Below are 27,256 nucleotides of genomic sequence, written 5' to 3'. Positions count from 1 at the left end.
TCTGAATGCAAACAAACATTTATTTTATTTATTTATTTATTTATTTATTTTGGTCATTTGTTTTTACTGACTTTAAATAGAATGTCCTATTTTTGTATCTCCATCAAATTACATTTTATACAAACAGAAAGCATATAAAATGCAAAAAAAGTGTCTGATGTTACAAACAACTTTGTGATATAAATTAATGTTTGATCTTCATTTTTGTAATAGATATGCAAACTTTTAATTAATAAATATATGTAAAAATAAGCAATATTAATTATGTTACTCTTATTGAAAATGATTTAAAATGTCTTTTTGACAATTAGGTAAAGCTTTAAAGAGTGGCGAAGTATAGTGTTTTACAATCACAACAAATTAGCATTTTAGAGCTTTACTGATTGTTAAATAGTGTTTTAATAAGTCAGCAATTGTTGTTATAAATATATTGGGCAATCGGACAATCATTTTTGCTCTATAATTACTGTTACACGTTGACATACACTTACCGGCCACTTTATTAGGTACACCTTACTAGTATCGGGTTGGAACCCCTTTTGCCTTCAGAACTGCCTTAATCCTTCGTGGCATTTGTGCAACGTTTTCCTAATTTCCTAAACGTTTCCTTGTTTTCCTTCTATTGTCCAAGTTTGGTGAGTCTGTGCAAATTGTAGCCTCAGTTTCCTGTTCTTAGTTAACAGTAGTGGCACCCGGTGTGGTCTTTTGCTGCTGTAGCCCATCTGCCTCAAGGTCAGAAGTGCTTATTCGAGTTACTGTTGCCTTCCTTTCAGCTGGATCCAGTCCTTCTCCTCTGACCTCTGGCATCAACAAGGCATTTGCACCCACAGAACTGCCGCTCACTGGATATCTCCTTTTTTTCAGACCATTCTCTGTAAACCCTACAGATGTTTGTGCATGAAAATCCCAGTAGATCAGCAGTTTCTGAAATACTCAGACCACCCTTTCTGACACCAACAACCATGCCATGTTCAAAGTCACTCACTTTCTTCCCCATTCTGATGCTCGGTTTGAACTGCAGCAGATCGTCTTGATCATGTCTACATGCCTAAATGCATTGAGTTCCTGCCATGTGATTGGCTGATTAGAAAGTTGCATTAACGAGCAGTTGAACAGATATACCTAATAAAGTGGCCGGTGACTATATTAGTGGTTCACGTTTAGAAATGTATGAAAGTTGTTCTTTTCTGTTAAATAAGTAGCCATTTACAGTATTATACTGTACTTGGCTCCACAGTGACGCAGGTAGCACGATCACCGCACAGCAAGAAGGTCACTGGTTCGAGCCTCGACTGGGTCAGTTGGCATTTCTGTGTGGAGTTTGCATGTTCTCCCCGTGTTCGCATGGGTTTATTGCAGCTGGTAGAGCATCCGCATGAAACATATGCTGGATTAGTTGGCGGTTCATTCCGCTGTGGAGACCCCAGAATATTAAAGGGACTAAGCTGAAAAGAAAATGAATGAATAAATGAATAAATATTATACTTTCATTGTTCTGATGATTGAGAACTGTTTTTTTATATCATATTTTTTTCTAATCAATAACATTGGTAATGTTCAACATCCATAAATATCCAGGACTTGAAATGTACTTTCTATATTCAAGCTTCTATTATTAACACCTTTAGAAATATTCATTGTAATGAAACCACCACAGACACTTACATATAAAACACCCCGAAAGCTTGAAGACTGAATTAACTTGGTATCTGAAACACAAAAGCCTTTTTTTGATTCAAGCAAAGTAGCTGGAACAGCAATATCAATTAATTCCCTGGATCTCCTAGTGTGTCGCTCCTGGGAGACGTGCTGAGATGAATTAATCTGGCCTCAAAGGTTTGTCCTGAAAATCATTTCTAGTTACACTTTTAATAAAACAATCCACGAATGAATATTCCTAAACTTCAATATGGGTCAAACAAGGTGAAGCATCTGAAAGGATGTCCCCTATTCCCTTGTATTAACATTCAGAGCATTAATGAAGATTCTCAAGTGCGTGTCCTTGCGCATAAAAGAAACTGACATTCAGGTCATTACTTGCTGGAGAGACTGCAGAGGCATTGCAAGTTCATTTTAAAAGCACTCCTTAAAGGAGGGGTGAAACTGAGATATTTTGAAGTACGTAACCATGCTAATTAATGTGTCATGAATTAGCTTTTGAAATTCAAAGAGAATAAAAACTTAAACAGATGATAGGGAACATTTGAAAACAATATTGTGTGGCGGGAGTATAGGGTCAAAGGCTCTGTTAAGGGCTGTCTTATCCTTGTACGAACAGAGCAGGAATTTGGTTTGCATTGCCGGTGTTCTCCTACCTATCAGATTTTGCTACCAGATTATGAATATTACACCTGCTCAATGAAAATCAGATGATTCACAACATTATTAAATCTGGCATTGTCATGTTCACCAGCAATCAAACCACCAGAGGTCGCTGGCAAACACTCACATCCACATGAACTACAAATCTGCTGATAAATGGACTACAAGAACCAGTCATGCTCCACATACACAACCGGTTCCAGATCCTGACTGATTGCATACACACAGCTGATGCTGCTCAAAGACTGATTACACACACTACTTAAGCAGCACATACATTCATTCACATGGCTGAGTCTTGTTAGCTGTAAAGTGACATTACAACGCGTTAACCTTGTCTTGGTTTCCTCTGTTTAGACCTTGTTAGCCGTTTGTCCTAGTCTGCCGCCTGCCTTACGACCTCTTGTCTGTTATCTGATTACAATTCTGGACTGCCTCTATACATCTGTTTGCACCTGTGCTGACCATTGCTTGCCTGACTATCCGAATAAACCTGCACGTGGATCCAATCCTCAGTTGTCAGTGTCACTCCATGCGTTACAGGCATAACTTGATCAGAAATCTAATAAGAGGAAAAAAGATTAAGCCATCTATAGAAAGTAATACTGTGGTTAAAAAAGTCTTGCAGGTAACAGTGCAATATTTTTTACTCCAAACGCACCAACATAACAGTGCTATTGTGGTCAAGTGGTCAGCACTAGGGTTGTAACGGTATGAATTTTTCACGGTATGATAATCGTCTAAAACAATACCACGGTTTGACGGTTTCACGGTATACGGTATGTTACAAATGTTACAAAATAATAGAACAGTGAAGCAAATTTGACTTTTTCCAAATAATATATTTTTAGTTACTATAAACAACACCACTTACAATGAACAAATAAAAATAAGAAAATAATAAATAATGTGTCAAAGTCCAAATAAAGTCCAAATAAACATGGTGCAAATCCTCAGTAAAAAATAGATATAAATATTTACTATACTATAAATAGTTACATAACGAAACTAGATTCAATATGGAACATCCCTAGGTTTTATGTGCCAGCATGGATATGGTTGTCTATCGATATGGATTTGGATATGGTTGTCTGCAATGCAGACAAACAGCTGCATCTTCATTTGCGTCTTTTGAAAACAGCAAGAGCAGCAGTTCGTCTTTGCTGTGTCACTGTTTTGTCATGTTTCTGTGCTGCTGTGCATGCAAAAGTACTTAGTATGAGAATTATTTCATGCAAAACTTTTTTTTTTGCGTTTTATTTAGCCGCGCATAAATGTATGCCTATCTCTCATTCCGTGTTGTTCAAAAAGCTCATGTTGGTCCACAAACAAAAGCGAAACCTATGCTTATTGGTTGTGATATAGCGAGTTTGAACCAATCTGGGCATGGAGGAGGGACAATGCATCAATGTATCATGTCTGATTTGTCCGGAGACACAGTGACGAGCGTTTCTTTGTCAAATCAGCGTTGTCAAATTTTGATGACGTAACCGCACTGATTCCGGAGCCTCTGAAAGTCCGCGAATGTTATGTGATACAGCACTGGAAAGCTGAGATTCTCTTCTTTATGCCAATCTTTGAATTGTATGAATCGGATCAGCGGATCAAAAGTTATTAAACATTTAAGAGCAATACTTATTTTTAGCCGCGGGCGGCTGTCTCGGTCTTAAAGGGTTAAAACCGTTGATATGCAATTGTTCATAGTATGATAATCGTGCACGTTCAAATCGTGGTAAACCGTCATACCGGTATATTGTTACAACCCTAGTCAGCATGTTGCATTGCGAGTTCGAACGCGAGTAATTTTTTTTTCACGACATATAATACTGGGTTGCTTATGTAGGTGTACATATTTTATTTTCATTTTTTGTGTGACCACCATTACAAAGGACTGGATATCTATAAAGAATTTAGCACAGACAATATTCAGGAAACGACACTATGATGTTTTCAACCCAGACTCTCTCGTTTAAGAAAGCGTAGTCCCACGGACGCTTTCTGGAGGCTGCGAAATACGTAAAAGGGGTACGTATTTTTGCAGTTTTTGTTTTCGCGAATGCACAAGAGCTGCTGTGCATGCTTTTTCGTGTCTTGAATGTCTCTCGCAAGCGGCGTTCGCGTCCCCGCTGTTCTCGCATAATCCCACTAGAGTCCGCTATCGGAACGACCTTCCGCCTGTCTGTCTAAATGACAGAATGATTGACCGTGCGACTGGCCAATTTGCTGACCCACCCTCCTCCTTCCTAAACCCAACCAACGACGATTTACAAAAAAACGGTCAGAAAAAGAAAAGCCCTAGTCTGATTTTTACCACATTTTCGGATTTTTTACACATTTTGAAATCATTCGCTTTATTTTTTGGATTTTGTTTTTGTTTTCTTATCTGATTTCTGGAACCGCTCTTCCCCGGACTCGAACCTGGTCGTCGTCGTGGTCAGCCCATTTCTGCACCTCCAGTCCAGCCACGTACACAATAAGCTTACTGGACAAACTGGTTGCGGCAGGAAAGCCCTCCACATGGAGGTGAGCGGTCGGCCGGCAAGTTCCGAAAGGAACGGCAGGTACCTCCGGCCACGTATTTTGCGGTGTCTAGAAATGTCCACGGGACTACATTTTTAGAATGAGCCTGGGTTGGGTGTTTTAAAGAATAGTGTTGGAGACTTAGCTACCCTTTAACTTTTTACTCTTCAATACCCCCCATTTAAGTTCTAAAGCAGCTGTGTCCTTGAAAAAGACGAAAATTTGAGTTTATTAAGCTTCATTGGTTGAAATTATTTATTTAAGTTGACTGAAAAAGCTGCTTCAAGTCGAGTATACTTTACTGAATAATTTGAAACAACTTCAACCACTGAAGCTTAATAAACTCAAAACTTTCTTTGCAGCGGGTTGCTTTAAAAATTTAAGTTAACTTATTTTATTTATTTTTTTACAGTGGTAAACGCTCAAGTAAAGAAATTAAACTTCAATTGTTTCCTCAACTAATTTTTTACTTTCATTGAACAAACAGGGCAACGCAGTGGCGCAGTAGGTAGTGGTGTCGCCTCACAGCAAGAAGGTCGATGGTTCGAACCTCGGCTGGGTCAGTTGCCGTTTCTCTGTGGAGTTTGCATGTTCTCCCTTCGTTCGCATGGGTTACCTCCGAGTGCTCCGGTTTCCCCTACAGTTTGAAAACATGCAGTACAGGTGAATTGGGTAGACTAAATTGTCCATAGTGTATGATTGTGTGTGGATGTTTCCCAGAGATGGGTTGCAGCTGGAAGGGCATCCGCTGCGTAAAACGTGCTGGATAAGTTGGTGGTTCGTTCCGCTGTGGCGACCCCAGATTAATAAAGTGACTAAGCCAACAAAAAAATTAATTAATGAACGGAAAACAGTTCCAAACATGCAGTAAATCGTTTTAATGAGTCAATTCAACTCTGAGCTAAAAAATATGTCGACCTAACTTACAATTTTAAACTGAGTTAACAGTTTGTAATTTGAATTTTTTTACAGTGTAGTCAGTCGTGAACTGAGGTGGGCCGGTATAAGGCCTGAAACTCCAGGGCTGAAAAGGAGTCCCACTCCGGCCCTGGCTACCATGACTGTATTTGAATGGTTCTGAGGTTGGGGTTAGGAATTATAGTAATATATACAATGAGAAAACAAAAGTACAGTGGGTGGAGCACGCCCCTTACCTAGTGTGTCTAACAGCAGTGATATTCAAAACTACGTGTGCACAATGTATGTCGCGCGACATTCTTACCTGTTGCGCATAACACTGACAGTAGACAAATGGAGAGGTCACACTTTACAATAAGGTTCATTAGTTAATGTTAAGTAATGCATTTACTAACATTAACAAACAATGAACAATACATTTACTACAATATTTATTCATGTTATTTAACGTTAGTTAATGAAAATACAGTTGTTCATTGTTAGTTCATGTTAACTCACGGTGCATTAACTATTGTAAACAAGCATGGACTTGAATGTTAATAATGCTTTAGTAAATGTTCAATTATGATTAATAAATGCTAAACAAGTGTGGTTCATGATTAGTTCATGTTAGTAAATGCATTAACTAATGAACCTTATTGTAAAGTGTTACCAATGGAGAACAGACAAATACCAAGCTGTAACACACTGAAAACGAATATCAATTAGTTTAGTTTAAACTTTATTGTCCGTTCTGCTTGAACCAGAATGGAAATTTGTCTTCAACACTGGATTTAAGACAACAATTACAAACATACAACAACCACACAATAACAACACTCATCAAGACAACATTCATTCATTCATTCATTCATTCATCTTCTGCCGCTTTTCTGGGTCCGGGTCGCAGGGGCAGCAGTCTTAGGAGAGAACCCCAGACTTCCCTATCCCCAGACACGAATTCCTCCAGCTCCTCCGGGGGGATCCCGAGGCGTTTCCAGGCCAGCCAAGAGACATAGTCCCTCCAGCGTGACCTGGGTCTTCCCTGAGGCCGCCTCCCGGTGGGACATGCCTGGAACACCTCCCTAGGTTGGCATCCAGGAAGCATCCGAAACAGATGCCCGAGCCACCTCAGCTGACATCTCTCGATGTGGAGGAGCAGCGACTCTACTCCGAGCTCCTCCCAGGTGTCAGAGCTCCTCACCCTATCCATAAGAGTGCGTCCTGCCACCCTTCGAAGGAAACTCATTTCGGCCGCTTGTATCCGAGATCTTGTCCTTTCGGTCATGATCCAAAGCTCATAACCATAGGTCATGACAACAACATAAGTTTAAAGTTTAAAAGCCAAATTAGCCTCACACAAACTACTGCAGATTATTCTTGGCCAACCACCTCATTCACTACAAACAGTGATCCGATTTAAAATAACAACTGCCATTGGGATAAATGACTTTTATAAGCATTTTTTCGTGCTTTAGGAATTCTAAACCTGGTAACAATTCAAATGCTGAGTGAAGGGGATGTGTATTATCTTTAAAAATCACACCTGCTGTTTTTACCATAAGTGAAGTTTATTCATAAACAAATTTCGAGAGGATCACGTGCTTATGATTGTTCACAGCTGTTCCAACTTTAGCCAATGACTGATTATCCTATCAGATGATCCTTAACTTACTATAAATAACCAGACTTTTCTTATCTCAATATCTTCGTATCCGGGTCCGCCGGTTTCCTCCCACAGTTCAAAAACAATCACTCTAAGATATGAATGAATAAATAAATGAATGAATGTTGTCTTGATGAGTGTTGTTATTGTGTGGTTGTTGTATGTTTGTAATTGTAAACCCCCCCCTACCCCCCCCCCCCCCAAAAACACACACACAACCATACTTTCCCTACTTTTAAACGGGTGTCACGGTGGCCAGCGATTAGCGCTGTTGCCTCGCAGCAAGAATGCCCCTGGTTTAATTCCTTTCCAAACTAGTGGTCGCGTGGGTTTTCCCCGGGTCCTCCGGTTTCCTCCCACAGTTCAAAAACAATCACTCTAAACAATTAATCAAAATACATTAGCTAAACTCTGAGTACACCTTTCAGCATACATATCCGACAATTAGCTACAACAAGCAAAAAGGGGAGTCAACGAGATCTACCTGAGCTCAAACTCCCCTCTCGCCTTGCAACGGGAGGGAGCCCAGGGCTCGAGGATCTTATAAGCTCAGGGCTCTCTCCCGGGACAGCACGCCAAACTAGCTTTACTATCAATCATCAGCTAAGTGTGAACTCTTGAAATGAGTCAATTAAAATCTGCAATAAATGTTGTTTGTGACCAGTTATCTTATTTGCCTGATTGATAATTTGCGATAATTTCTTCTTCTGTTTAAGTGTTGTGTTACCAAACCAAGAAACAACATTATATGTGAGAACACTCTCTATCAATGATTTATATGCCATGTTTACGGTCTGTGTACTAACATTAAAACTTCTCAACTTGCGTAGTAGATAGAGGCGCTGACTTGCTTTGGTATAAACCGCCTCTACAATTACAACGACACACACTGTGTCAGCAGGAGGCAAACAGCTGGCCAGTGGTAGGGAGAGAGAGAGACTAGCGAAGAAAAAAATTATAATAATTAGGCAACAAAGGAATGTACAGGAATGTAACAGGTAGGTTAGGGTAGTATTACTCTCACTTCTGCAGATCTATGTGCCCTCCAGAAACTGTTCTGTGAATGAACGTCACCTCGTGGTTCCATCCCAAAGAGGGAAGTAATCACTTTCCCGAACACTCGCGTTCAATCTGCCCAGTTGGTGGAATGAACTCCCTAACTGCATCAGAACAGCAGAGTCACTCGCTATTTTCAAGAAACGACTAAAAACTCAACTATTTAGTCTCCACTTCACTTCCTAATCTGCAATTGCCTCTCTGGATATACCACTAACTGTACTCAAAATAAAAATAAAAACATTTTACTAATACTTTCCTTCTTAGACTTTACAGACCTGAAACTTGCCTATAGCACTTATTCATTGTTGCTCTTATAGTTGTGTAAATTGCTTCCTTGTCCTCATTTGTAAGTCGCTTTGGATAAAAGCGTCTGCTAAATGACTAAATGTAAATGTAAATGTACAGCTTTATATTACATTACTCCACAATAAAATGTACACTGGTAGCAAAATCTGATGGGTAGCATACTGCGTCCTTAAAATTTGCCATCTACTTTTTAAATGGGAGGTAGGACAATCTGACAAGGTACAAATCGACAGAATGCTGGCAATAGGTCAGACTTGTTTCCAGTGCATGTTGGACTCTGCCCTTTGTCACCAAATCTGTTCATAATATTTATGGACAGAATTTCTATGTGCAGCCTTGGGCCGGAGGGGGTCTGGTTCGGGCAGCCACAGGGCTTCATCTCAGTTATTTGCAGATGATGTTGTTCTGTTGGCTTCACTGAACATGGACCTTCAGCATGCACTGGGGCGGTTTGCTGCAGAATGTGATGTGGCTAAGATGGGAATCAGCACTTACAAGTCCGAGACCATGGTGCTTTACCGGAAAAAGGTGGTTTGCTATCTCTAAGTCGGAGGAAAGTCCTTACCCCAGGTGGAGAAGTTCAAGTATCTTGGAGTTTTGTTCATGAGTGAGGGAAGGATCGTGAGGGAACATGAGATTGACGGGGGATCAGTGCCTAGAACACTTCCTTAGGTAGGTGTCCAGGAGGCATCCGAAAAAGATGCCAGAGCCACCTCAGCTGACTTTTCTCGGTGTGGAGGAGCAGCGGCTCTACTCCGAGCTCCTTCTGGGTGACAGAGCTCCTAAAAGGGTAGTAATGCAGTCGATGTATCAGTCAGTTGTGGTAAAGAAAAAGCGCTGAAAGGCAAAGCTCTCGATTTACGGGTCAATCTACGTTCCCAATTTTACCTATGGTCATGAGCTTTGGGTCATGACTGAAAAGACAAGATCTCGGATACAAGCGGCCGAAATGAGCTTTCTTTGCAAGGTGGCAGGGCGCACTCTTATAGATGGGGTGAGTAGCTCTGTCACCTAGGAGGAGCTCGGAGTAGAGCCGCTGCTGCTCCACACCGAGAGAAGTCAGCTGAGGTGGCTTTGGCATCTTTTTTCAAATGCCTCCTGAACGCCTACCTAGGGAAGTGTTCCAGGCAAGTTCCACCAGTAGGAGACTTCGGGAAAGACCCAGGACACGCTGGAGGGACTATGTCTCTCGGCTGGTCTGGGAACGCCTCAGGATCCCCCCAGAGAAGCTGGAGGAAGTGTCTGGGGAGAGGGAAGTCTGGGGTTCTCTCCTTAGAATGCTGCCCCTGTGACCAATTGATACAATAATGCAGAAGCAGTGTCAAGTTAGGACACTTAAAAATGCCTTTTGAGTTTAAAAATGATCGGCCTGCGAAGTCAAGTTTTTAGTTATACATGTAATAGGTAGAGTGTGTGAATAACTGGATTTGCCGAGGATCAACCTCTCACATGCGCTGCAGGTAGGCTGAATGATAATTAAAAATATGTAATTTAGGCTATACTGCTATTTGCTCATGCAAAATGATACCAGAAACTATATTGTAGGCCTGTTTTAACAGCTAAAATACAGTTAGCATATCGATTTTATTTTGACTTGGCTCATGGGTCTAAAAATGACAATGTAACCTGAAAACATTATTAAAAAGGCTTAAAAAATAAAATGACGAAGGCCTAATAGGGAAATGGCTTATGATCATTTTTTACAAATGCAAACTGAACAATATCATTAAAAAAACCTCACTCATGATAGCCTAACATAAATCTTTATTTTTTAACGTTTAACATTATGAAAAAAGTTATATATCCTATTGATTTCCATTTTATCCATGCCAAAATGTAACCAATTTTCACAGTAACAACTGTGAATTTCTTTTTTTAGGTATCTATTTTTAGGGATATTTCTGGCTACATGAATGCCTTAAAATGTAACTAAGTAACTCATTCATCTACTATTTTTTTAAATTACATATTTATTTTTTATCATTTAACTTTTTCCTAACACTGATAGATGATTAGTTGGGCAATAAGCAACATGAAGTGTGATAACTCGGTTATGCTGATTTCACTATATTTATTTACTGGTTATTCGAATAGTTGGTTATGTGTGGGTGTGACGGGTGTTAATAAGAGTATTAATTTAATGCATTTCACTAATAGTCCCTCCTTTTAATTTTCGTGCATTTGTTTTGCATCAATTTGTTTAGACATATGTTAGAATTTAGTTTTTACTCTATTTGTGTTGTTTAATGAAAATAGTTTTATATTTGTTTTGCGCGCAACGTTACTTCCGGTTGCCGCGCTACGTCACTTCCGGTTGCCGTGCAACGTCACTTCTGGTTGCCGCGCTGGGTTCTCAGACCGCATTGAGCGCGCTGAGGAGAGGTGAGCTTTTAATGGTGCTCCAAGGAAAATCGTTCTAAAAGTTGTCAGAACTTTAAATAAGCTTTAAATATGTGATTGTATTGTTTGTAAGAGTGTTCTATATTAACTAGGAAGTACTTTTCTTCATGTGGATGGATAAAATTAATCACTTTACTGAGCACAGTTGATTGAGTATGTGTGTATAAGTATGTATACTGGACACAGTGATTTCGAATGACCTTCTAACACTTTGTAACTGTTATTTATTTGTTAGGTGGGGAAATTTACAAACGAAATCATATCAACTTACTGTGCTGTTTTCTGATTCATCCAGGTATTGTTTTATGTACATTTATGCTTCTTTGTGTTTACATTTGTTTCGCAATTACATTAATTTCTAATATAAAGTTAGATAGGGGAAGATTAATTAATATCACAATGTATGGAAATGTAATCATTTGTTATTTTTATTTATTTACCTTTTGTACTTTTGTGATCTGTTTACCCAGTTTTAATTGGGTATGATGTTATTGTTATGTTTGCTCAGACCGCATTGAGCGCGCTGAGGAGAGGTGGGGAAATTTACAAACGAAATCATATCAACTTACTGTGCTGTTTTCTGATTCATCCAGTTTGCTCTGATCTGACGCTTGAGTGACAATAAACCCACCATCAGCAGTACCAGTGGCCTGTCTCATTATTGTACACAACGCAGAGAGTGCGAACACCGGTTACAGTGGTGCCGTGACCCGGATGAAGATCAGCTCTTCTGGAATCTTCATCCAAAGATCAATGTCGTTTGGTCGCCGGTGGATGCTGCACTTCAATCAAGGTTTTGATGAACTGTGATAGAGAGCATTGCACTTTCATCAAACTGGACACTTCACTATATCCTTTCTTTATTTCTATTTGAATTTAATATACCTGTTTTCCTGTTTAACATATATATTTTTTGGTAGTTGTTCTCCGATGCTGGTTTATCTATTCTAAAATTTTATTCAATGTTTGATCATTTACATGCCAATAAGTAGTAATGGCATATGGTTTCAAAGCAGACAGTTTTAAGGGTGAGGAGAACATGTCAGATTTAACTTTCGGAAGGGGAAGACTTTTTGCTAATTCATCTACGCCTGTTGCAGGGAGGGGTAGTGTGGGACGAACTTCTGAATTTTGTTCTACCCGGGTAACTGAACAAACACCTAGTCAGTTAAGGAGTAACCCATTTTTGGCTAGCCCAGATTTAAATGATACTGCATGGCAAAATCTCATAACACACATTGCTCAAGAAGTAGGACAGACTTTGATTTCTGTTCAAGGTGGGGGAAGGTATGGGGAAGGAGAAACTAATAATGCACAGACACAGAGTCCAGTTGCTGGTCAGTCATTCACAGAAACACCCTCACTTAATTTGACAGGAGTCAAATTAGTCATGCAATCTGAAGTAAAGAGAGCCTCCTGTGTTCCGAGGTGATGGAACAGATAAGTTCACTGTGCATGAGTGGGAGGATTTACTGGACACATACTTGCGTAAAAGAGGCATACCAGCTTCCGAGCATTATCATGAAATCCTTTCCAGGCTGCTGGGTAAGGCCAAAGACATTGTAAAAATAACCCTACGCAGCAACACATCTCTAAAACCTTCTGAGAACCCCAGAGTGATATTCGATATCCTAAAGCAACATTTCAGTGAAGTCAGATTCTCCTCTATGCCTTTAGCAGATTTCTACAGCACAGTTTCCGTTATTGGAGAGAACCCAGTTGAGTATTGGGTCCGGTTGAATAAGGCTGTGGATGCTGCTGAAGAGGCTTTGAAAAGACTTGGGCGACAGATGGATAATCCTTGTCAGGAGGCAGCCATGATGTTTGTCAAATACTGTCCGGACCCCAGCTTGTCAGCCGTTTTCCGTTTGAAAGCAGCAGACAAGTGGACAGCGAGTGAGGTACAAGAGCATCTAGACAGATATCAGGTTGAGCAAAAAGAACAGTTGGCAATTAAATCTAAGCGCAATGTTACAATGAGGAATGTTGCAGTTCACCGACAGTCACTCGTAGAGAATGAGATGATGGCTAGTGGCTCCCCAGTCGTGGCATCTGAACATTCTAACTTGAGTATTTCATCTTCTACACAGAATGATGATAACTGTATGAAAACACTCATCACCTTACTTGACCGTGCGCTCTCCCAGAATTCTCAAGCTGAAATGAGTAGTCCTCGACAGAGCCAACCGCCTACGAGAGCTTGTAAGGTGTGTCGTTCATATGAACATTCAACTCTCTCACACTGCCGACGTCAACGACTCTGTCTTGCTTGCTTCCAACCTGGGCACATAAAAAGAAATTGCGTAAATAGTCAGCATGGCTCTGGCAGCCAGATAACACAGCAATCGCAAGGTTCACCGACTTTAAAATAGTCGACCCACACCTGGAGAGGGGACGTGTGGGTAGGGTAGGACAAACCCTCGAAGATGTAGATCTTAAACAAGTTTATGAGAAGGCATGTGCGCAGGCTCCGGCTGAAGTCAAAGTGATCGCACAGAATATGCAAACTTTAGAAGTGTTTGATGAATTGTTTTATGCACCTGTCTATGTGAATGATAGATTCCAGATAAAAGGAATGTTGGATTCAGGATCTATGGCATGCACTTTTAGTGAAGCGGTAGAAAGTCGGATGCTCTGTGAAGATGTGTTGCCAAAACCCTCACCTTTGTCCCAGGAAATAATGCTAATTGGATGCGGAGGTAAAATAACCAAACCAAAATGCATGTATGAAGTCGAGCTAAAGGTGTATGGTGAAAGATGCTTGGTGCCTGTTCTAGTTGTACCAGGGCAACGAGACGATTTGATAATTGGTACCAACGTTATTAAGTTTCTCATGCACCAAATGAAGATAAGTGATGATTACTGGAGGATTTTGTCTGACAGTGTCTCAGGGCCACCTACGTCATGCGAACAATTCCTTGATGTTATGGCAAATACTTGCCGCTGGAGAGGCGGTATTCCGCCACACAAGGTTGGGACTGTCAAGCTTCGCCAGTCAGTTACTCTAATGGCCAAACAAGAACACCTTATCTGGGGAAAGTTACCAAGAGACACTGCTATATCGCCTGGAAGCACTGTAATAGTGGAAGCCACTTCTTCTAGAACCATGCCACGGGACATTATCATAGGTCGTGTTGTCACACCCTTGTGGGGAGATCATTGGGTTCCCCTGAAGGTCACTAACCTGTCAGATAAGCCAATCACCCTCAAAAGGAATTGCAAGTTGGCTGATGTGTATCCGTGCCTTGCCGTGGAGGATTTTGAGCTGTTTCAGGGTTTCAGTGGAGTCCAGTTGCCCACACCTGATAAAGATCCACAACCTGTTACTGCAGGGGACCTGAAAAAGAGACTGGAGACTGTTAGTCTCAGTGATGTTGACATAGACTCTTGTTCTGCCAGTGATACGGCAAAGGAAAAGCTAGTCCAATTGCTAGAAACGTACCATGATGTATTCTCCAAACATGCCTTAGATTGTGGGGAGGTCAGAGGCTTTGTTCACCGCATCCACTTAACTGACGATCGCCCATTTCGACTTCCATACAGACGAGTACCACCCGCTCACTACCAAAAATTACGTCAAGTTCTCTCAGAGATGGAAGAGCAAGGAATCATACGTAAATCAGTAAGTGAATATGCCTCACCTTTGGTCTTAGTATGGAAGAGAGATGGCAGCTTAAGGATCTGTACGGATTTCAGATGGCTAAATGCTAGGACTATTAAGGATGCGCACCCACTCCCGCACCAATCAGACTGTCTTGTTGCCCTCGGTGGAAATACCCTCTTTAGCACGATGGATTTAACATCGGGCTTTTATAACATCCCAATGGCTGAAGAGGATAAAAAGTACACCGCATTTGCAACACCTGTAGGTCTTCATGAGTACAACAGGATGCCTCAAGGGTTGTGTAACAGCCCAGCATCTTTCATGCGTATGATGTTAAGTATCTTTGGGGACCTGAATTTTAGTAGTTTGTTGTGCTACTTAGATGACTTGCTGGTGTTTGCACCCGACGAGACCACAGCCTTGGAGCGGTTAGAGATGGTATTCCAACGATTGAGAAGCTACAACCTTAAATTAAGTCCGAAAAAGTGCCATCTGATGCAAGCGTCTGTTAAATTCTTAGGCCACATCGTTGATGGAAATGGTGTTTCCGTTGATCCTTCGAAGGTTGAAGTCATAGCCAAGCTCTCAAAAACTGACCTCATGGAGGAGGACGGGTGTACTCCGTCTGTACGTCGAATAAAGTCTGTCTTGGGAATGATCCTCTATTACCAACATTTTATTCCAAATTGCTCTTCAGTTGCCAGACCATTGTTCTCCCTAACAGCTGGGCAGAAAAGAAGAACAAAATTAAAAACTGAGGCTAAGGCAGGCACATATCGAAAACTGAAGCCAGTTGATTGGACCCCAGAATGTGATGATGCTCTCTCTAAGTTGAAAGAGAGTTTGTTGCAGAGCGTGGTTTTAGCGCATCCCAATTTCTCACTTCCCCTAATCCTGTCAATTGATGCTTCTTTGGAAGGACTTGGAGCTGTGCTGTCACAGATACCAGCTGGTGAAGAAAAAGCACGTCCCATTGCATTCGCAAGCAAGTCCTTAACCAACTCTCAAAGGAGATATCCAGTGCACAAGCTCGAGTTTTTAGCCCTAAAGTGGAGTGTGTGTGAAAAATTCAGTCACTGGTTAAAGGGCCACACATTCACAGTGTGGACCGACAATAATCCCCTCACTTATATATTAACAAAGGCTAAACTCGATGCTTGCGAACAGCGCTGGGTATCTAAGCTTGCTGCTTATACTTTTGATCTCAAGCATATTGCTGGAAGTAAAAATACTGTAGCTGACGCTTTAAGCCGGGATCCGTTTGCGCGAACCATTGCTCGTAGGCTCATAACCGAGCAATATGGGAGTCTGCTTTCTGAGGCTGAAACTGTCGACAAAGATGGAGTTCAGGACACCTTCCGTTTGCAAGCAAACAATCTATATGTGTCAACTCTGACAAGCCCAGTTTCCTGTGATCAAGTGACAGTTAAAACTCTTTTGAACCTATCGGAGCAGTGGAAAGCTGTAACTGAGCTAAGGGCTATGCAAGCAATCCAATATATCCAAGATGCAACGACTACTGGATTTGATCCAGTTTCAGCGATCCCTATCGAAGAGATTCGTCGGGGTCAAGAAGCAGATCCCTCGATTTCTAAGATAATGCCCTATCTGGAGAAGCAAAGAAGGCCATCAAGACGAGAGGTGGTTGCAATGGATGCTGTGACTCAAATTCTTCTTAGGCAACTAGATCGTTTGAAGGTTCAAGATGGAGTAGTTTACCGTGTTTGCAAGGACCCATCAAGCACACACAAAAGGTTCCAACTTGTAATGCCTAGTAGCCTTAAGGCTAGAGCCTTAACTGGTGTGCATGATCTTGCTGGACACCAGGGAAGGTCAAGAACTCTTCAACTAGCTCGACAACGCTTTTTCTGGCCTCGGATGGAGCGTGACATAAGAGAGTATGTTAAATGTTGTCAGAGGTGCATATTGGCCAAAACACCAGAGCCATCTGCTCGAGCCCCACTTGAGAACATCAGGACTTCAGCCCCTATGGAGTTAGTGTGTTTGGATTTTTGGAGTGCGGAGGACAGCAAGCAACGCTCTGTGGATGTATTAGTCGTGACGGATCACTTTACAAAGTTGGCCCATGCTTTCCCATGTGTAAATCAGAAAGCAAAACAAATTGCAAAAAAACTGTGGGATCATGTTTTCTGTATTTATGGTTTTCCATCTCGCATTCATACAGATCAAGGGACCAACTTTGAAAGTACCCTCATCGCAGAGTTGCTTAAGCTGGCAGGTGTTGAGAAGTCGCACACTACGGCATACCACCCCATGGGGAACGGAGGAACAGAGCGATTCAATCGGACCTTGGGCAATATGCTTCGCTCCTTGCCTCTTAAGGAAAAACAGAAGTGGCCCGAACATATACAGACTTTGACATTTGCGTATAACTCCACCGTGCATGAGACCACGGGTTATGCGCCATTCCAGTTAATGTTTGGTCGCATTCCCAAGCTGCCAGTTGATGTTGTATTTGCGCAAGCATTACATGATCCTGTGATTGTTGATTATGGCAGTTACGCAAAAACACTTATGTCTTACCTTCATGAAGCTGCATGCATTGCGCAGAAACACACAGAGAAGGAGCAGAAAAAGCAGGCTAAGAATTACAATCGGAAGGTCAAGGGCATGTGTCTGAACGTTGGAGATAGGGTGCTTCTTGCAAACAAGAGTGAACGAGGAAAGAAAAAACTTGCAGATAAGTGGGATCCAACTGTTTATACTGTAAGAGACAGAAATCTTCAAACAAACATATACAAGCTGGTTGACAACAATGGAAAATGCAAAGTGGTGCATCGCAACCTGATACTGGATATTAGCTTCTTACCAATTGAACAATCTCAAGATGAAGAAGATACTCAGCCTACTGCTGAGAATGAGGAAACAGAGTCTCATGCACCAGAGTTATCCAGTTTGGAAGAGGAAGAGAACTTTGATGGAACGGAAGGATGGATACTTGATGGACAGGATGAGAGTGAAAGACAAAAGCCTGAAGAAGATGATGACATAGGATCCAGTTGTTCTAATCTAAGTGAAGGCAGTTTCTGTGAACAAGACCTTAATGCAACTGAAGTCAATGAGGGTAGTCCTGATCCGGTGTCCGATTTAGAAACTGCATCCTTCGCCAAAAACTCTGAACCACGACCACATACATTAAATGATCCAGATGATAACACCATATCTAACGCACCAACACATTGTCCCACTGACACACAGGGTGTTAAAACCCGTGCAGGTAGAATGGTAAAAAAAGTTAGCCGCTTGATAGAATCTATGGCGCAAAGGCCATTTTATGTTCAGAGGGTTGGCTCACTTTTAACAAGGAGATCAGGATCAGTTCTTTCCTTATTTTAGATCAGTTTTGTGATGATGCAAAAATAACAATTAAGTATGTGCGCCGTAAGAATTTCAGTTAAAATCTTACCAGATTATTGTATGTTGTACAAGGCAGCATATTGTTCTAAGAATGTCTAGGACTTGATCAACCTTGGGCTTTTCTTAACCCGTTAAGTGGGTAACTTGCAATGTTGAACTGCGAATAAGATTTGCTAAAAATCTGGTTATGATAGATCGATGTCATCTCGGTCAGGATATTAGTGAAATTCAGGAGGGGTGAATGTGACGGGTGTTAATAAGAGTATTAATTTAATGCATTTCACTAATAGTCCCTCCTTTTAATTTTCGTGCATTTGTTTTGCATCAATTTGTTTAGACATATGTTAGAATTTAGTTTTTACTCTATTTGTGTTGTTTAATGAAAATAGTTTTATATTTGTTTTGCGCGCAACGTTACTTCCGGTTGCCGCGCTACGTCACTTCCGGTTGCCGTGCAACGTCACTTCCGGTTGCCGCGCTGGGTTCTCAGACCGCATTGAGCGCGCTGAGGAGAGGGGAGCTTTTAATGGTGCTCCAAGGAAAATCGTTCTAAAAGTTGTCAGAACTTTAAATAAGCTTTAAATATGTGATTGTATTGTTTGTAAGAGTGTTCTATATTAACTAGGAAGTACTTTTCTTCATGTGGATGGATAAAATTAATCACTTTACTGAGCACAGTTGATTGAGTATGTGTGTATAAGTATGTATACTGGACACAGTGATTTCGAATGACCTTCTAACACTTTGTAACTGTTATTTATTTGTTAGGTGGGGAAATTTACAAACGAAATCATATCAACTTACTGTGCTGTTTTCTGATTCATCCAGGTATTGTTTTATGTACATTTATGCTTCTTTGTGTTTACATTTGTTTCGCAATTACATTAATTTCTAATATAAAGTTAGATAGGGGAAGATTAATTAATATCACAATGTATGGAAATGTAATCATTTGTTATTTTTATTTATTTACCTTTTGTACTTTTGTGATCTGTTTACCCAGTTTTAATTGGGTATGATGTTATTGTTATGTTTGCTCAGACCGCATTGAGCGCGCTGAGGAGAGGTGGGGAAATTTACAAACGAAATCATATCAACTTACTGTGCTGTTTTCTGATTCATCCAGTTTGCTCTGATCTGACGCTTGAGTGACAATAAACCCACCATCAGCAGTACCAGTGGCCTGTCTCATTATTGTACACAACGCAGAGAGTGCGAACACCGGTTACATGGGCATAGTTTGCAGTCTTACCTAAAACTTTAAACATTTATACTATTTGAAAAAAAAAGGAAAGAAATAAGGAGAATAAAATAATATGTAAAGCACTCGTTTGGCACTGAAGCCATTTCCGTCTGCGTTAGTAAACGGTATCATTGCATTAACCTTTATTGATAAACTCAATAATAGCAAAACTGTACATATTATTATTATTATTATTATTACTAATATAAAAAGTATATTACTGCAAAAGTAAGAAATAAGTGAATAGATAGAAATAAGTGAATAAATAGCCTAAATGGAAGGAACAAGAAGGACCAAAATCAGTAGGTCTAGTGCCCCCTATAGGAATAAAATGCCCCCTCAGTTATAACATCCTGGCGCCGGGCCTGAGAAATAGTATCGATGGGCATCAATATTTGCATGTAAAAATGGGTCAGTATGCAGACTTAATATTTTGTTAGATGTCTTATCGGGGTGCAGAGGGAGCGCAGAGTACGAGAGGGATCAGAGTGATTCTCCTCACACATTCCTGTCCAGAGAAGGAGTCTGTAATCCAGAACTAACCACTCAGCCCTGAGCTCTGAGACAGTGATTAATGGTAAAGGGTCAATAGACTTTTCCTCGAAACCACTGAAGCATTAATTGAGTTCATTCCAGGACAGCTGACTTTGACCAGTCAGATTCACAGATATCCAGGGGCCTCATGTATCAACGCTGCGTACGCACAAAAACTTTGCGTACGCCAAGTTTCACGCTCAGAATCGCTCACGTTTGGATTTACTAACAATGAACTGAACGTGGGAATGTGCGCAGCTCCACGCCAGCTTTCTGGCAGGCGTACGCACATTTTTTGTGCGTGTCTGTTTTATTTCCATTGGCGACTCCTAGAGGCAGTTGTGTTAAATTGCACTCTACAAAGTGACTGAGCCTTGCAATGGCAGCTGTATGAGACGGGTTCATCGATCTAGCAGGTAAATAAGATTTCCATACCATACAGTTGAGCAGCTAAACATTAAAGCACAATTTGCAGCGGTCGCCTGTTTTCCCAATGTAATCTGAGCGATCTACTGCACGCACATTGCTATAAAGGCACCATCTGAAGATGAATTTGCATGCGTGAATCAGAAACATTTCCATTCAATAAATGTGCAAATAAAATATGATGCACAAACTTATTGATGATTCCTACTTGTCTTTCTCATGATAAATAGTTGGCAAAATCTGATATGTAGCGGGGGAAAAAACAAGAAATAGTTCATCAGACGCTGGATTCGAGCCGAGTTCATGCTCGAACGTGTCAAGACATGATGACATACGTCTTAGGAGCGCGCCACTGAGACTATTGCGAGTGCTGCAACATTTTACAGATATAAACCAGACTATTTCTTTTTTTTAATGCACTCAGTGCGATGTTCAGACCCAACTGTGTTAACCGCATCAGCTAAACTCTCCCACTCTATTTTTTTTTCTTTTGTTGTTAATTCCGGAGAACAAACTTGCAAATAACACCGCTTTTCTCCTGTCTACCTCCGAAAGGAGCACCACCAATTCACATTCTGTTCAAAGTTTCTCTTCTTGCTTGCTTTTTCCTTTGCTTTTTCGTTGGGTTTTTCCATTAGCATAGTCATTAGCATATTTATACGGGGGAGGAGGCAGGGAGGGGTTTTGCGCTCGTGCATGTTGCGCTCAGTTTCACGTTCATTCGGATGTACAAAAGAATATGCGTGAGATTCGGCGTACGCAGTGTTTCATACATCTGAATTTTTTTCTGCGTACGCACATTTACAGCTTTGTGCGTACGCAATGTTTTAGTAAGATTTCCACGCAAGTCTTCGTACATGAGGCCCCAGATCATTTGTGTGTGTTTGTGGTTGTGTGTGCATGTGTATTTTTTCCTTTGGAACATTTAGTTCAGATAAACGGTGATCTTTGCAGACAGCTTGTCAAGATACAGCGAGAGATGTGTGTAGGATTGGAACCAATTTTAAAGGATTCTAATGGGATCAAACAAAAACCTTTAAAGTCTGTATGAACCAGAAGCTTCAACCGTTTTTTATTGTGTTTGCTGTGCTGCAGTTCCTTGAGAAACGAAATATTAAATTGATAAAGCAGTGGGCGTGGCTTGGTTTTTTCTGCTGTGAGTTAATTGGATGTAGTAAAGTAGAATAATTTCATTCAGAAAGATTAGGAAAAGTGTTTGGGAAGAGTTATTACAACCTAACAGACTCCTTCTGCTCACCATTTCTGTTTGTTGTCAAAACTGACCGTTGGAGGGGCGTGGTTAAGTGTGTTAGCCACGCCCAATACCTCAGTCTGACCTAATCTGAGAATTTAACTGAAAACAAACAGTAAGTGCGTTTTCAGATTTCAATTAAGGACTACAAGGGTACACTATTAATCGTTTTCCTAATGACATCCACAGATGAATTGTTCAGCACAAAACTAGCAATGTAAGCTAACAAAAGCAATATGGTTACTTTTCTTTTCATGTGTACTTTAAAGGGAACCTGTGATGAAAACCATCTTTTTAAAGCTGTTTGGACATACAATAAGTCTCTTTTTTTAAATTTCCTGAAGTTAAAATAGGATGCAGTGGCACAGTAGGTAGTGCTGTCACTTCACAGCAAGAAGGTCGCTGGTTCGAGCCTCGGCTAGGTCAGTTGGCATTTCTGTGTGGAGTTTGCATGTTCTCCTTGGGTTCGCATGGGTTTCCACCAGGTGTTCCGGTTTCCCTCACAAGTCCAAAGACCTGGTACTGGTGAATTGGGTAAGCTAAATTGTCTGTAATGTATGTGTGTGAATGAGTGTGAATGGATGCTTCCCAGTGATGGGTTGCAGCTGGTAAAACATCCACTGCGTAAAAGAAAATGAATGAATGAATAAAATAGGATCCAAATCCCTACCACTTTTAAGCCCACTGCAATGTGGTTTCCCCACCTACCAATTTGATTGACAATATCAACATGACGTATATTAACATGTCTCCATAGTAACGTATATTATCATTTCAACAAGACAGGACGTGCGCAAAGCAACAGGAATTGAAAGATCTGTTTAGCTCATTGTGATCATCAACCACCATCAAATCTGATGAAGAATGAGTTTTACAAGTTTAAAATGCTTATAAAACAGTGCATGTGTAGCCGGCAGCTAGCTCTCTGCAACTCTCACATGGTCACCCACTAAAGCTAAGCAGGGCTGCTCCTGGTCAGTACCTGGATGGGAGACCACATGGGAAAACTAGGTTGCTGCCGGAAGTGGTGTTAGTGAGGCCAGTAGGAGGCGCCCAACTGCGGTTTATGTGGGTCCTAGCGCCCCAGTATAGTGAAGGGGACTCTATACTGCTCAGTAAGTGCCGTCTTTTAAATAAGATGTTAAACTACGGTCCTGACTCTGTGGAAAAAGGGTAGGGGTTTAACCCTTCCTGGCCAAACTTGCCCACTGGCCTCTATCCATCATGGCCTTCTAATTATCCCCTTATCATATTTGGCTTCATCACTGTGCAGCCTGGCACAGTATTTTAATAAAGCTTAAGCGCTTATGTCAAAACTACATACAGAATCTTTTTTTTATCGATATTGACAATGGTGTTCAGTCAATAAATATCGATATTGATTTTATCGCCCAATCCTATCTTTAGAAGCTTTGAACATTTCAAAAAAGCAATCCTTAAGTAGATTGGTTGTCATGGTTCTAGTGCAAATGTCAAAAAAATGTTGATTTTAAAGGGCCAGGTTAAGGTAATTAGGCAAATTATTGTATGATGATGATTTGTTCTTTATTCTATCAAAAAAACATTTGCTTAAAGAGCTAATAATATTGACCTGAAAATGTTTTTTAAAAAATTACAAACTGCTTTTATTCTAGTCGAAATAAAACAAATAAGACTTTCTCCAAAAGAAAAAATATTATCAAACATACTGTAAAAAAATACTTTGCTCTGTTGAACATAATTTGGAAAATATTTTAAAAGAAAAAAAAATTAAAAGAGGGGCTAATAATTCTGACTCAAGCTCGAGCTCAACCACTCTAACTGACATAGGTGTGAAAAGGCAAAACGCTGTTGGCTGTTCTTTTAAGGGAAAGAACTTCTCTATGTCTCATTCTGTCTTCATTTTTCAGTTGAGATTATGTCAAACATCGAATAAAAAAATGGCACCTTTAAGAAGCATTTTCTCGAGAAGCCAAAAATATAGTCTTGTTTTAAGACATAATAAGCCAAAATGAAGTGAGTTTTTCTTAAAACAACCCAAATAACCTGCCAGTGGGGTAAGCAAAATAATCTTGTTTTTCGTTTTGGTTATTTTGCTTACCCCATTGGCAGATTATTCATCAAAACACTCAATAATGAAAGATGGATATCTGAAAGTGTGTTTATGGCAGGTATCAGCTTATTATGTAGTTGTTGTTTTTACATGTTGAACTCAAGTTGTTTGTTACAAAAGTTAGATGATGCTATTTGACTAGATGACCCTGGAATAAAGTATAATTTACCAAGGCTGAACTGTTGGAGGGCCATATCCAATAATGTTTCAATCTATTCAATGCACAGCAACTGGGATTTTTTAAAAATTTGGGTCCCATTAAAGGGATAATTCATTATTAACGCCTACACCTTCCCCAAACCTAAACCTAGAGCATATGGCACCTTTAAAACAATCTAATAAGGGGAGCAAACCATCACAAACAAAGGAGTAGAGGGGAAATTGGCGAACGTGCACAATAAACATATCAAAGTATGTAAACTTTACATGTACTTAAGCACAATTATTATATTATAATATAATAAGTGAGGTGTTAAAAGCCATATTATAATAATTATATTATGGCTCTTACACCAAACACCTCAAATACACAGTTATAGATGATAAAAAAAACATCTGATTTAACATCTACACATTTCCCAAGCCTAAAACCAACCATCATAGTTAATAACGTCTACACACTCCCCATGCCTACACCCAACCATCACAGATATTAATGTGTACACTTTCCCCAAGCCTAAACCCCACCGTTATAGATATTAACGTCTACACCTTCCCCAACCCTAAACCCAACCATCATAGATATTAACGTCTACACCTTCCCCAACCCTAAACCCAACCATTATAGATATTAATGTCTACACCTTCCCCAACCCTAAACCCAACCATTATAGATATTAATGTCTACACCTTCCCCAACCCTAAACCCAACCATCATAGATATTAACGTCTACACCTTCCCCTAATCTAAACCCAACCATTATTGATATTAACGTCTACATCTTCCCCAACCATTATAGATATTAACATCTACACCTTCCCCAACCCTAAACCCAACCATTATAGATATTAACGTCTACACCTTCCCCAACCCTAAACCCAACCATTATAGATATTAACATCTACACCTTCCCCAAACCTAAACCCAACCATTATAGATATTAACATCTACATCTTCCCCAACCCTAAACTCAACCATTATAGATATTAACGTCTACACCTTCCCCAACCCTAAACCCAACCATCATAGATATTAACGTCTACACCTTCCCCAACCCTAAACCCAACCCTCATTATTATTAACGTCTACACCTTTCCCAACCCTAAACCCAACCATTATTGATATTAACGTCTACACCTTCCCCAACCCTAAACCCAACCATCATAGATATTAACGTCTACACATCTTCCCCAACCCTAAACCCAACCATCATAGATATTAACGTCTACACCTTCCCCTAATCTAAACCCAACCATTATTGATATTAACGTCTACATCTTCCCCAACCATTATAGATATTAACATCTACACCTTCCCCAACCCTAAACCCAACCATTATAGATATTAACGTCTACACCTTCCCCAACCCTAAACCCAACCATTATAGATATTAACATCTACACCTTCCCCAACCCTAAACCCAACCATTATAGATATTAACGTCTACACCTTCCCCAAACCTAAACCCAACCATTATAGATATTAACATCTACACCTTCCCCAAACCTAAACCCAACCATTATAGATATTAACATCTACATCTTCCCCAACCCTAAACTCAACCATTATAGATATTAACGTCTACACCTTCCCCAACCCTAAACCCAACCATCATAGATATTAACGTCTACACCTTCCCCAACCCTAAACCCAACCCTCATTATTATTAACGTCTACACCTTTCCCAACCCTAAACCCAACCATTATTGATATTAACGTCTACACCTTCCCCAACCCTAAACCCAACCATCATAGATATTAACGTCTACACCTTCCCCAACCCTAAACCCAACCATTATAGATATTAACGTCTACACCTTCCCCAACCCTAAACCCAACCATTATAGATATTAACATCTACACCTTCCCAAACCCTAAACCCAACCATTATAGATATTAACGTCTACACCTTCCCCAACCCTAAACCCAACCATGATAGATATTAACATCTACACCTTCCCCAAACCTAAACCCAACCATTATAGATATTAACATCTACACCTTCCCCAACCCTAAACCCAACCATTATAGATATTAACGTCTACACCTTCCCCAACCCTAAACCCAACCATGATAGATATTAACATCTACACCTTCCCCAACCCTAAACCCAACCATTATAGATATTAACGTCTACACCTTCCCCAACCCTAAACCCAACCATTATAGATATTAACATCTACACCTTCCCAAACCCTAAACCCAACCATTATAGATATTAACGTCTACACCTTCCCCAACCCTAAACCCAACCATGATAGATATTAACATCTACACCTTCCCCAAACCTAAACCCAACCATTATAGATATTAACATCTACACCTTCCCCAACCCTAAACCCAACCATTATAGATATTAACGTCTACACCTTCCCCAACCCTAAACCCAACCATGATAGATATTAACATCTACACCTTCCCCAAACCTAAACCCAACCATTATAGATATTAACATCTACATCTTCCCCAACCCTAAACCCAACCATTATAGATATTAACGTCTACACCTTCCCCAACCCTAAACCCAACCATGATAGATATTAACATCTACACCTTCCCCAAACCTAAACCCAACCATTATAGATATTAACATCTACACCTTCCCCAACCCTAAACCCAACCATTATAGATATTAACGTCTACACCTTCCCCAACCCTAAACCCAACCATGATAGATATTAACATCTACACCTTCCCCAAACCTAAACCCAACCATTATAGATATTAACATCTACATCTTCCCCAACCCTAAACTCAACCATTATAGATATTAACGTCTACACCTTCCCCAACCCTAAACCCAACCATCATAGATATTAACGTCTACACCTTCCCCAACCCTAAACCCAACCATTATAGATATTAATGTATACACCTTTCCCAACCCTAAACCCAACCATTATTGATATTAACGTCTACACCTTCCCCAACCCTAAACCCAACCATCATAGATATTAACGTCTACACCTTCCCCTAATCTAAACCCAACCATTATTGATATTAACGTCTACATCTTCCCCAACCATTATAGATATTAACATCTACACCTTCCCCAACCCTAAACCCAACCATTATAGATATTAACGTCTACACCTTCCCCAACCCTAAACCCAACCATTATAGATATTAACATCTACACCTTCCCCAAACCTAAACCCAACCATTATAGATATTAACATCTACACCTTCCTCAACCCTAAACTCAACCATTATAGATATTAACATCTACACATCTTCCCCAAACCTAAACCCAACCATTATAGATATTAACGTCTACACCTTCCCCAACCCTAAACCCAACCATCATAGATATTAACATCTACATCTTCCCCAAACCTAAACCAACAAACCACAAACCAGTATATGGCACCTTTAAAACAGTCCTATAAAGGGAGCA

At 40.3% G+C, this 27,256-nt stretch overlaps 1 long non-coding RNA gene across 1 annotated transcript in view; it reads left to right on the top strand.

The window, feature by feature from the left end:
- LOC147846549 (uncharacterized) overlaps window positions 1-4,093 on the top strand; it is a 1,651,758-nt gene extending 1,647,665 nt beyond the window's left edge. Inside the window, exon 3 of the long non-coding RNA XR_015479083.1 lies at window positions 3,357-4,093. This is a non-coding gene — a long non-coding RNA (uncharacterized LOC147846549). The remainder of the gene's footprint in view (window positions 1-3,356) is intronic.
- The last annotated feature ends 23,163 nt before the right edge of the window (window positions 4,094-27,256 follow it).

This window comes from Danio rerio, chromosome 2 (assembly GCF_052040795.2).
Source record: "Danio rerio strain M-AB ecotype USA chromosome 2, GRCz13ab, whole genome shotgun sequence".
In the NCBI taxonomy this organism is placed as follows: Eukaryota; Metazoa; Chordata; class Actinopteri; order Cypriniformes; family Danionidae; genus Danio; species Danio rerio.
This window is presented reverse-complemented; position numbering and strand designations above follow the sequence as displayed.